Below are 13,582 nucleotides of genomic sequence, written 5' to 3' on the forward strand. Positions count from 1 at the left end.
ATGTCTGGAAATCAATAATGTGATACATCATATTAACAAAATAAAGGATAAAAAATCATATGATCATCTCAATAGATGTAGAAAAGGCATTTGACAAAATTCAACATCCATTTATGATAAAAACTCTCAATAAAGTGGGTACTGGAGGAACATACTAAACATAATGAAGGCCATTTACGACAAGTTCACAGTTAACACTATACTCAGCAGTGAAAGCCTGGTAAAAACTTCTCTGTTAAGATCAGGAAGAAAAGCATGCCAGTTCTCACAGATGAGGGGCTACTTACAAGCTCTAATAACATAAAGTGGGCAAAGGCACTCTGCACTATATGGTATAAAGGCTGACTAAGTACAGTCTTCCTACCTGACATGGGAGGGGTCTTTTACTCAAAGGGCTTTGCAGTCCTCATAAGGGGACCTGAAGTAGTATGCAGTAGTAGAAACAGCGTGGACTTGGGGTCAAGCAACCTCCTTTAGGATCCTAGACCTGTTGTGTTAACTTAAGTAACTTACTAATTCTTTCCAAGCCTCAGTCTCCTCACCATTTTTAAGGATTTTTTTAAAGTAATTTCTACATGCAAGGTAACCCAGAGATCAAGAGGCGCACACTCCTACTGAGCCAGTCAGACCCCCTAATCTTTATTCAACGTGATACTGAGTGTGAGTCAGAGCAGTTAAGCAAGAAAAAAAGAAATTAAAAGTACCCAAATTTAAAAAAATAAAATTATTTGGAGATGACATGATCTTCTGTGTAAGAAACCCTAAAGATTCCATTAAAAACTGTTAGACCTAATAATGAATTCAGTACAGTTGCAAGATACAAAATCAATACACAAAAATCTGTTGATTTTTATATACTAACAAAGAACTATCAGAAAAATTTTTTTAAATGCCTTTTAGGGGCGCCTGGGTGGCTCAGTCATAAAGTGTCTGGCTCAGGTCACCGTCCCTGATTCCTGGGGTCAAGCCCCAAATCAGGCTCCCCGCTCAGTAGGAAGCTTGCTTCTCCCTCTCTCATGCCCCCTGCTTGTGTTCCCTCTCTTGCTATGTCTCTCTCTGTCAAATAAATAAATATAATCTTTAAAATTTTTTAAATGGCTTTTACAATTGTATCAAAAAGAATAAAATACCCAGAAATAAATGTAACCAAGGAGCTAAAAAACCTGTATACTAAAAAATGTAAGTATTGATAAAAGAAGTTGAAGAAAACACAAATAAGTGGAAGGATTTCCACCCTCATGGACTGGATTAATATTGTTAAAATGTCCACACTACCAAAAGCAATCTACAGATTCAGTGCAATCTACAGACTCAATCTACAGATGCAATCTACAGATTCAATGCAATCCTTATCAAATTCCAATGGCATTTTTCACAGAAATAGAACAATTACAACATTTGTATGGAACCACAAAAGAGCCCAAATCGCCAAAGAAAGCTTGATAAAGAAGAACAAAGCTGGAGTAATCATGTGCTCTCATTTCAAATTATAATACAATAATAATCAAAACAGTATGGTACCTACATAAAAACACACATAAAGATCAATAAACCTGGATAGAAAGTCCAGAACTAAGCCCACACATATATGGCCAATTAATTTGCAAAAAAGAAGGCAAGAATATACAATGGAGAAAGAACTGTCTCTTCAATAAATGGTGTTGGGCCAACTGGACAGCCACATGCAAAAGAATGCACCTGGACACCATCTTACACAGTATATAAAAACTAACTCTTTAATCCATCAAAATGGATTAAAGATTTGAATGTAAGACCTGAAATCATATTTCCTATTAGAAAACATAGGCAATAAGTTCCTTGACATCAGTCCCAGTGATAATTTTTTAGACTTGACAACAAAGGCAACAAAAGCAAAAATAAACAAGCAGGACTACATCAAACTAAAAAGCTTCTGCACTATAAAGGAAACCATTAACAAAATGAAAAGCCAACCTACTGAATAGGAGAAAATACCTGCAAATCATATATATGATAAGAGGCCAATATCCAAAATGTATATATAGAACTTATACAACTCAACAGAAAAAAAAAAAACTCCGATTTTAAAAGTAAGAAGAGGTTCTGAATAAATGTTTTTCTGAATAAGACATACAGATGTCAGGTAGGTAAATGAAAAGGTGCTCAATAGGGGCGCCTGGGTCGCTCAGTGGGTTAAAGCCTCTGCCTTCAGCTCGAGTCCTGGTCCCGGTATCCTGGGATCGAGCCCCACATCGGGTTCTCTGCTCCGTGCAGAGCCTGCTTCATCCTCTCTCCCTGCCTGCCTCTCTGCCTACTTGTGATCTCTGTCAAATGAATAAAATCTTAAAAAAAAAAAAAAAAGGTGCTCAACATCACTAATCATCAGGGAAATGCAAATTAAAACCACAATGAGATTTAATTTCACAACTGTCAGAACGGCTATTATTAAAAAGACAAGAAATAACAAGTATTCACAAGGATGTTGAGAAAAGATAACTGGTGCAACCAGTACAGAAAATAGTATGAAGTTTCCCTAAAATATTAAAAATAGAAATACCACATGATCCAGCAATTACACTTCCAGGTAGTCATCTAAATGAAACAAAAACACTAACTCAAAAAAGATACATGCACCCCCAAACTCACTGCAGCATTATTTATAATAGCCAAGACACTGAAGCAACCTAAGTGTTCACTGACAATGGATAAAGATGATGTGATATACACACACACACAGGAAAATATTCAACAAAAAAAAAAAAAAGAGAAATCTTTCCATTTGCAATGACATGGATGAACCTTCACAGTATTATGCTAAGTGACATAAGTTAGACAGAGAAAGACAAATACCATATAATCTCACTTATGTGTGGTATCTAACCACCCTTGCACCCACCAAAAAAATCCAAATTCAAAGACACAGAAACCAGATTGGCAGCTGCCGGAGGCAAGGGGTGAGCATAATGAATTAAGATGGTCAAAAGGTACGAACACCTACTTATAAAACAAGTATGTTGTGAGGATATATGGTGACTATAATTATTAATACTATATTGTATATTTAAAATGTAGGAGAATAAATCTTTAAAGTTCTCACACAAGGAAACAAATTTGTAACTATGTATGGTGATGGATGTTAACTAGATTTTTTTATGGTAATCATTCTGCAAAATATACAAATATAAAATTATTATATTTTACACCTAAAACTAATACAATAGGGCCTTTCTGGATTTTTTTCTTCCTCAAATTTTATTTAAATTCTAGATCATTGGGCGCCTGGGTGGCTCAGTGGGTTAAGCCACTGCCTTCGGCTCAGGTCATGATCTCGGGGTCCTGGGATCGAGCCCCACATCGGGCTCTCTGCTCGGCAGGGAGCCTGCTTCCCTTCTTCTCTCTCTGCCTGCCTCTCTGCCTACTTGTGATCTCTCTCTCTGTCAAATAAATAAATAAAAAAATAAAATCTTTAAAAAAAAATTCTAGCTCATTAACATACAGTCTAATAGGTTTTATGAGTAGAATTTAATGATTTGTCACTTACATATGATACCCAGGGCTCATTAAAAAGGGCCCTCCTTAATCCCTGTCACCCATCTATCCCATCCCTTACCCACCTTCCCCCAATCAACTCTGTTTGTTCTCTACTGTTAAGAGTCTCTGATAGTTTGTTTCTCTCTCTCTTTCTCCCCCCGCCCTATATATTCACCTGTTTTCTTCACTGATACAATGCCATAGGTCAATTATAACTCAATAAGAAAAAAGGAATAAATACAAAAAGGAACTTCTATAAATTAAAAATGTAATAGCAAAAACTGAAATCTAAGAGGAAGATAAAGTTGAAATTCTCAAACTTAGTTGAGAGGAAAGAAGAGAAAGAAAATAAGACAAAAACAAAAATCTGAAAATTTTGTTGACAGACAAAAACTCTGAATGTCCAATCAATATAGTATGGTTAAATAAACCTCTATGGAACACTATGAAGTGGTTATGGTAGCACTAATCCAAAAAGATCACCATAATGAATCATTAAGTGAAAAGTCATGTAAGCTACTAAAAACCCAGTTGGTATGACCCCATTTACATAAAAGAGGGGGAAACACAACACCATATCCTTCTATATATAAAACAGTCAGTGGATCATGTGACTCTTGATCTCAGAGCTGTGGGGTTTGAACTCTACACTGGTGGGTGTAGAGATTACTTAAAAATATAATCTCGTGAGATTAAGAGTCACTTATGGTTTGTCTCCCTCCCTATCCCATCTTGTTTCATGGATTCTTCTCCTACCCACTTAAGCCCCCATGTTGCATCACCACTTCCTCATATCAGGGAGATCATATGATAGTTGTCTTTCTCCGCTTGACTTATTTCGCTAAGCATGATACGCTCTAGTTCCATCCATGTTGTCACAAATGGCAAGATTTCGTTTCTTTGGATGGCTGCATAGTATTCCATTGTGTATATATACCACATCTTCTTTATCCATTCATCTGTTGATGAACATCTAGGTTCTTTCCATAGTTTGGCTATTGTGGACATTGCTGCTATAAACATTCGGGTGCACGTGCCCCTTTGGATCACTACGTTTGTATCTTTAGGGTAAATACCCAGTAGTGCAATTGCTGGGTCATAGGGCAGTTCTATTTTCAACATTTTGAGGAACCTCCATAAGTGACTCTTAATCTCACGAAACAAACTGTGGGTTGCTGGGGGGAGGGGGGTTGGGAGAAGGGGGGTAGGGTTATGGACATTGGGGAGGGTATGTGCTTTTGGGTAAATTGGAAGGGGAGGTGAACCATGAGAGACTATGGACTCTGAAAAACAATCTGAGGGGTTTGAAGTGGCGGGGGTGGTGGGAGGTTGGGGTACCAGGTGGTGGGTATTATAGAGGGCAGGGCTTGCATGGAGCACTGGGTGTGGTGAAAAAATAATGAATACTGTTTTTCTGAAAATAAATAAATTGGAAAAAAAACTAAAAAAAAAATATATATATATATAATCTTAAAATCCTCCATATCTAAAATAGTATGTAAATATACACAAAAAAAGATGTGGAATGAAACATCAAAATGGTAATTTCTAGATAGGGGAGTGAATTGGGGAGAAAAAAGGAAAGGGAGTATTTTGCTTTTTATTATATACATATATATTACCATTAAAATTTTTTTTACAATGAAAATGTCTTCATATATTACATTTGTGTAATTTTTTAAAATTTTATTTTTAGGCAATCTCTATACCTAATGTAGTACTCAAATTCACAATCCCGAGAAAGAGTCACATGCTCCATCAACTAAGCCCCATTTGTGTCATTTTAAAGAGAGGAAAGAAGGGGAAGAAGTGAAAGGAAAATAAAAAAGGTTTGATATAATACTTAGGAAATGAGGAACATTTTCCTTAATTAGAATCTCAAAAACAAAACAAGACTAAATAATAATAATTTTACTTGCTATGTAATATTCTACTTGTTGAGTACATTAAAGTCACCTCCAAAGTACTTAAGACAATAAAATCTACAAAAGTAAAATAAATACCTTTATATATTACATACATATGTTTAATAGCCAAAACAGTAGACTATCACCAACTTAGGGGGAAAAAAAAGAGACTACTCTTTCACAACAGAATCTCTAGAGAAATATTCTCTCTACAATTACACCTTTAAGAAGTCTGATTCTAGCCAAAAGGTTACATGCTCAGGAGACAGCGTCAGGTTCTTTCCTACTGGACCACCTGGGTTGGGCTTCCTGCTCAGTGGGGAGTCTGCTTCTCTCTCTCCTGCTGCCCCCAACCCTGTTCATGTGCTTGCGTGCGTTCTCTCTCTCTCTCTCTCTCTCTCTCTCTCGTGCGCGCGCGCATAAATAAATAAATAATCTAAAAAACTTTTTTTTTTTTTTTTTTTACCACAAACTCTCACTGCTCTATATTCTGGCAAAGTTCTTATGTTTACACTTTGGTCTAAAATTCTGCGGGAACTTTCATATTCCTGATCCTGTTAACTAAGAAAACACTAACCTTGCATTTAAGTCCAAGAGTACAGAAAATGTGTGCAGGGATAAAGTTGAAGCCGAAATTTTCTAAAAAGCGAATTTATTTTGGGATACTGGTGCCTGGGTGTCTCAGTCAGTTAATCACCTGCTTTTCATCCAGATCATGATCCTAGGGTCCTGGGAGTGAGCTCCATATAGGGCTCCCTGCTCAGCAGGGAGCCTGCTTCTACCTCTGCCTGCTGCTCCCCCTGCTTGTGCTCACTCTGTTTCTCTCTCTTTCTGACACAAATAATTTTTTAAAAAATCCTAAAATAAATTTCAAAACAAACTTTTAAAATATGATTTGTTCAAACATTGAGGTTTTCTATAACATAGAATGGAGAACTCCCAGCAGTCTATAAATCACTGTGATGATGTATTTATCTCTTTGGTGGGGAAGTGGTAAGTTTAGAAATGTAACACATGACCCAGCTATTTATCCTTTGAAAACTAGAAATTAAATAAGAGAATTTACTCATTTTTCTTTTCCTTTAGGAAAATCTCATCTTTTTCATTAACAATGAGAAAAAAGTAGGGTACATGCGTGGCTTACTATTTAGCGATTGATTCTTGCCTTTGGCTCAGATCATCATCTCAAGGTCATGGGACTGAGCCCTGCTTTGGGGCTCTACATGGAGTCTTCTTGAGATTCTTTCCCCTTCCCTTTTCCTCCCCCTCTGCTCCTTCTCCTCTCGCTCTCTTTCTCAAATAAGTAAATACTGGAGGGGATGTAGGGGGAAGGGATGAAGTAACTGGGTGATGGGTATTAAAGAGGACACATAATGTAATGAGCACTGGGTGTTGTATAAAACTGATGAAACACTGAACTCTACCTCTGAAACTAATAATATACTATATATTAAGTAAGTTTAAATTTTAAAAATAAAAAATAAAATAAAATCTTTTAAAAAAAGAAAAAAACTTCACATTCCCTAATGAAGTGCCAAGGCTACTTGTATTGGTTATGCAATTTTTACTGTATTGTAAATTTTAAAAGGCAAAACACATTGTATCTATTTAAAATATCTTAAATGCAAATACCATAGATTTTAGAAATATTAAGTAGTCATTTAATTCAATATGCACAAATTTCATTTTGGAGATATATATTAACCATCCACTTTGTTAAAACATCTAATAATTTTACAAACTCTTCAGCTTTCTTTATCATTATAATGTCTTAATTATCTTCCTTTGATTAGGTATCAGTTTCTGACTTACTCTATAAGTAAAAGTTTAAACTTTAATTCCTTACATTTCAGGAAGAAGACTAGAAATAAGAGTAGCCTACCATGAATAAATAAATATTTTTAGCTTGCCAGTATTTCACAATTTTCTGTGAAAAGATCAAGAAATATATCACTGTACCATTATAGCAGATTCCAAAATATCACTCTCAGATTACAGAATTCCCTGACTGACTGACATTTTGGTTATCTGCAGGAAAGCCAAAAACTGAAAGCAACATGGCAATTAAATATAGAAAAATGTTTCCTAATTTTCTGATAAAATGAAGACCACAGACTTTTGTCTATAAATGCAAGGAAAATGTTCTAAAATTCAATTAAAAAGTTAAGGATAATAAGAACAATATTCCTTGGGGCACCTGAGTGGCTCAGTGGGTTGGGCCTCTGCCTTCGTCTCAGGTCATGATCTCAGGGTCCTATTATCAAGCCCCGAGTTGGGCTCTCTACTCAGTGGGAAGCCTGCTTCCCCCTCCCTCTCTGCCTACTTGTGATCTCTCTCTGTGTGTCAAATAAATAAGTAAAATCTTAAAAAAAAATTCCTTTAAAAAAAATCAGTCAAGATGGTAGAAATTTTATCTTATACAAATCTTATATCTGTACATAAATATAACATTTTTATTTTTGGAGATGAAATTTTTTAAAGTAGGTTCCATGCTCAATGTGGGGCTTCAAACTCACAACCTTGATATTGAGTCTCATGCTCTACTACTGACTGAGCCAACCAGACACCCTGTGTTCTTAGAGATGAAATCTTATAGGACATGCTACAAACTACCAATATACCTACTACTAAATGAACAGCATTTTGAGTGCTTCCCAAAGGCAAAAACAAAATCTTTGAAGGAAAATAAAAACTCATGTCCATAATACATTTTTTCCAACTTTTAAAAACTGCTTATTTTCCATCAACATTATTTCCATTTTTGTTTAAGAGTCTGGAAGAGCAGCTTAAGACCACTCTCAGTGGTTGTTACCCAGTTAGTGGCCTGAACAGTGGTAGCTGCAAATCACTCTGAGTACTCCAGTCTTCAGTAGGGAACTGCTATGAAGGCAGTGACGGCACCTCTCACCTTCAGATCAGTCTATGACATTAAGTTGAGAGCAGTCAGCTGCTTCCAAGTCCAGGAGCAGTCTATTCACCCTGAAATTCCTCCTTGGTCACAGCCTTTTCAGCCGTGGCCTACTCTTCTTCAATCTCTTCAGGATTTCTTGACACAGATCAAGCAAGACCTCCACTGGGTGTTCACGGGAAACTGCCACACATGCATAGACCTTCCCTGACCAGCATCCACCACCTCAGACCCACTGTGTGAGCTCCCTTGTTGTAAGAGATGGCAATGTCCATATAACACAGAGGAGAGTCTTACACAGAGCAACGGTGGGCATATTAACATAATCTCTGTGGTGACTGGGGGTGAGCCACAGGATCAGTAACCACCAGAAGTTGTGGCTCCCAGAAAGCTGCCTGCATCTGATCAGTGAAGGTTCCGGAAATGAAGTGGCCAGCAACAGCAGTGGCTCCAGTACAAGCAGCAAACTCCAGCTTGCTGGCCAGTATTCCAGGATGACAGGACATGACATTAGTCAGGTTTTCAGCAGCAACAATGGCATGACCTGCCAGCAGAAGCTTCTTCTAGGTTCTCTTCAGATTTATGATATATATGCCATCACTTTTCCTCTTGAAGATGTACAGTTCCATTTGGAAATTTAGGTTTGTGCCACTTAAGTGGGCTCCAGCTGCAAGGAATTTGAAGACATTCTCCCTCACATGCAGGACATTAAGGGCTCTGAGCATTGTGAAAGTTTCTCTTTAAGTCATGTATGGAACCCAGAACAATGCTATATGGACTCCTGTCTGGGCAGTGCAGAAAAGACATGATACATTTAAATCACAAACTATGGTACTCATTATGCAGTTTAACAAGGTATAACAACAACTGTAAAACAAACTTTTTTTTCTTTGAAGAGATGTAAAGTAATGAGTACTCCATGGAGTTCCTCTCTTCAGATAAGGCCGTTGTACAACAACTCTCATTAATGACAGTACAGATGTGCTGTCACCCTAGGAATTTTTCATTAGGATTCAAACTGGCTGTATCTTATCTCATGGGTCTTTTCTTTGATGAGCTGTATTTTCCCTCTTCCTTGTACTATCCATGGTGTTAGTAATGATTAGAACTAAAACAGACTTAATTACAGCAACTTCCAAAAAAGGTACTAAATACAGTTCTTTGTTCAGTCAACTGGGATTGTCGATGAAAATCGCAAGAGTGGTTTTTTTTTTTTTTTAGATTTTTATTTATTTATTTGACAAAGAGAGACACAGCAGATTGTAGATTGTAGATTGCCTTTTAGTTTTGTGGATTGTTGCCTTTGCTGTGCAGAATGAAATCCTGCTCTCTTGCATGGGTTCTTTTCCCCAACTTTTTTTTTTTTAAGATTTTATTTATTCATTTGACTGACAGAGATCACAAGTAGGCAGAGAGGCAGGCAGAGAGGGGGTGGGGAAGCAGACTCCCTGCTGAGCAGAGAGCCCATGTGGGGCTGGATCCCAGGACCCTGAGATCATGACCTGAACCGAAGGCAGAGGCTTACCCACTGTGCCACCCAGGGCCCTCCCCAACGTTTTTTAAAAAGTTGCCTGCTGCTAATTAGGCAAATTAATATCAATACAAGGAGCATATATTATTTTTTAAAGATTTATTTATTATAGGGAGAGAGGAAAAGGGAGATTAAGAGAATCACAAGCAGACTCCGTGCAGAGACCCTAATGTGGGGCTCAATCTCACCACCCAGAGATCATAACCTGAGTCAAAATCAAGAGTTGGACACTTAAACAACTAAGCTTCCTAGGTGTCCCAAAAGCATATGTTACTTAACACATATACTATGTAGTTATTGAGCTACTCGATGAACAATGTTGTTTCTCAAGTTCATCTCTACAGAGCAGTCTTTCAGAACTTCTCTCTTTTTATTTTTAATCAGCTAAGGTGAAGGCAGTTCTATTGTTTTTGAAATATTCATTTTATGAGTTAGAAGGATATACACCATATTCATAAAAGGTTGCCTTTTACAAACAAAGAAGGGAATGAGAAAAAGATGGGGGGAGAAGATAAAGGGTACTTTAGCTTTATCTATTCATGCTTTATTACTTTTATATAAAATACAGTTTTTTTTAAAGATTTTATTTATTTGAGAAAAAGAGTGAGTGAGAGAGAGCACACAAGCAAGGGCAGAGGGAGAGGGAGAAGCAGACTCCCCTGCTGAGCAGGGAGCCCAACATGGGGGTTAACCCCAGGATCCTGGGATCATGACCTGAGCCGAAGGCAGAGGCTTTAACCCACTGAGCCCCAAGGTGTTCCTATCTTTTTTTTTTTAAATATCTACTATGTGCTATTCGAGGAAATTTTACTAAAGAGCTTCAGAATAGAAGCCAGGTATTCACCTATAGAGTTGACAATTTGAATTTTAAGGTCCTAATTTATACATAATTCTTAAAACTTTTTGCTAGAATTATAGTCCTTTCTTCACATAGCAGCTGGAGTTGATCTCTTAAATGGTAAAACAGATCATGTTACTTCCTTGCTTTTAAAAAAAAAAAAAATTCAAACTCCATATAGAAGTAACAAAGGCCTATGAGGGTCTGATTTGACTCCTGCCTAACTTCTCCAGCTCTATATGTGGTTACCTTCTTCCTCATCTACAAAGCTTCAACTGCCATAGCAGCTCTCTATTACCTCAAGAGCTTTTACCCTTGTTTCTGGACCTTTTCACCCACATACCTCATATGTGGCCAGATCCTTCTGAACTCCTTTAGGTCTAATCTTAAATACTTAATATATATTTGTGTGAAGAGAATCAGCTCTTTGGTAACTGCAGTTATGGATGTTAGGGTCCGTGATCAAAGGAACGAGACTGATACAAAGCGAAAGTCAAGCAAAACTTTATTTCGCGCCAAGCATCAGGAATCAAACTACCGGTCAGAGCTACCTCTTACGAAAAGGCGGTGACGATGAACCCAACAAGGTCACTTCCAAGAAGGCCACTCTGGACAAGGCTGCTCTAGATGACGTTGCTGCTCCACAGATGAGGCCGCTCCATGATTGGAGCCGTTCCCAAGAAGAGGCCACTCCCAAGACAAGGCCACTGCTCAATGAAGTTTCTCCCCGGACAAGGCCGCTCCCAAGAAGAGGCTGTTCTGGACAAGACCATTTCCTGGATGAGGCCACTCCCAATGACGAAGAAGCAACAATGACAAGGAGGACAACCCAGATGACACAGACTCTGCTCCCCACGATGCTACTCTGACCAGGCTTCCACCCGGAGGAAGCCACCACTGCGGACAAGGCCACTTGTGGTTCGGGGTGGCGAGGCATTTTGCAGGGAGGCTGCTGGTGTCTAGGGGCCGTTGGCATCTCAGGGCTGCTTATGCCTCCAGACTGCTGGCATCTAGGGGCTGCAGGTGTCAGGACCGACTGCTGGCCTCTAGGGTCTGTAGGCATCAGGACCGCAGGCGTCGAGGGACCGCTGACAACTGGACCGCAGATGTCTCAGGACCGCAGGCGTCGAGGGAACGCTGACAACTGGACCGCAGATGTCTCAGGACCGCAGGCGTCGAGGGACCGCTGACAACTGGACCGCAGATGTCTCAGGACCGCAGGCGTCGAGGGACCGCTGGCAACTGGACCGCAGATGTCTCAGGACCGCAGGCGTCGAGGGACCGCTGACAACTGGACCGCAGACGACTGGACTGCTGGGCCGCCGGAGGCTGGAGGCTGCAGGCGGCGGCGCTCGGGGCCGGAGGCTGGAAGCTACAGGCTACGGTGCTCGGGGCCGCCGCCGGAGGCTGGAAGCTGCAGGTGGCGGCGCTCGAGGCCGGAGGCTGGAAGCTGCAGGCGACGGTGCTCGGGGCCGCCGCCGGAGGCTGGAAGCTGCAGGTGGCGGCGCTCGAGGCCGGAGGCTGGAAGCTGCAGGCGACGGTGCTCGGGGCCGCCGCCGGAGGGCGCAGGCGGCGGCGCTCGGGGCCGCCGCCGGAGGGCGCAGGCGGCGGCGCTCGGGGCCGCCGCCGGAGGGCGCAGGCGGCGGCGCTCGGGGCCGCCGCCGGAGGGCGCAGGCGACGGCGCTCGGGGCCGCCCCGGAGGGTGGAGGCTGGACCGCCAAACGCGGTTATAGCTCTTACAAGAGCTGTTACAGCTCTTCTATACACCGTTGACTCCCCTGCTCTTCTGCGACTTCCACCGCTCTCCGCTCCACTTCACCGCTCTCCGCTGACTTCTCCGCTCTCCGCCGACTTCACCGCTCTCCGCCGACTTCACCGCTCTCCGCCGACTTCACCGCTCTCCGCCGACTTCACCGCTCTCCGCCGACTTCATCCCTCCTGTAGCAGCCGCTGCTCTCCTGCAGCAGCCCCCGGCCCTCCTGCAGGAGCCCCGGCTCTCCTGCAGGAGCCCGAGGCTCTCCTGCAGGAGCCCCCCCCCTTTGGCAGCCTGGCAGAGCAACCTTTATGGGGGTGGTTGAGCCCCGCCCCTACACAGGTGGCCAATTGAATTTCAACCTTCCCAGTGGATATACATACGGCTTACTGATTGGATGTCTCCACGCAGTCTGCCCCACCCTTACATTCAGGGTCCACAAGCAAGTTCCTCTGGGAGGGGCAGACCCTTACATTCCCCCCTTTTCTTTGGAGATTAGTCAAATCCTTGACTTTTCAGATGGTTCTACCTTATATTGAACATATAAGACTAACATTTTATCGCCCCAATTTTCTTTAGTATAGCAACAATACACTCACAGTTTCTTTAGTCTTAGTCTATGGTCAGCAGGGTCTTTTGGCTGCATTTCCTATTTCTGGAGGTCATCCTTACTCTCAGCTCGTTTGACATGACCCGCATGAACCCAGGCCCTGATGCCTTCCACTTTTACTGCCGTGGGGGTGGTTAGGATAACAGTAAATGGTCCCTTCCAACGAGGCTCCAAATTCCCCACTTGATAGCGACGTATCCAAACCAAGTCCCTGGGTTGGTAAGGATGTGGTTCCACCATCTCTGTTCCAGTATAGGCAGTTTGGATCCCTTCTTTTTAAGACAGACTGTAATGCCTGCAGTGACTGGGGTATAGACTGATCAGTCATTTCTGCTAGGGAAACCTCCTGTAACCTAGGACAGAGCTCCCAAACATTATTTTAAATGGGGTCACCTTGTTTATTACATCGTGCCCTGAGAGTAAAATGAAGGAGATTTTCTATCCACCGCCAGCCTCCAGAATTAACTTTGTCAAGGTCTTTTCGAGAGTCTGGTTCATTCTCCTTGCTCAGAGCTCTGGGGCCAG

The 13,582-nt window shown here is 41.1% G+C and overlaps 1 protein-coding gene across 1 annotated transcript in view; it reads right to left on the minus strand.

Moving 5' to 3' along the window:
* PPM1E (protein phosphatase, Mg2+/Mn2+ dependent 1E) overlaps positions 1-13,582 on the minus strand; it is a 213,451-nt gene that overhangs the window by 85,789 nt on the left and 114,080 nt on the right. The window lies entirely within an intron of this gene.

Source organism: Neovison vison, chromosome 5 (genome assembly GCF_020171115.1).
Source record: "Neovison vison isolate M4711 chromosome 5, ASM_NN_V1, whole genome shotgun sequence".
In the NCBI taxonomy this organism is placed as follows: domain Eukaryota; kingdom Metazoa; phylum Chordata; class Mammalia; order Carnivora; family Mustelidae; genus Neogale; species Neogale vison.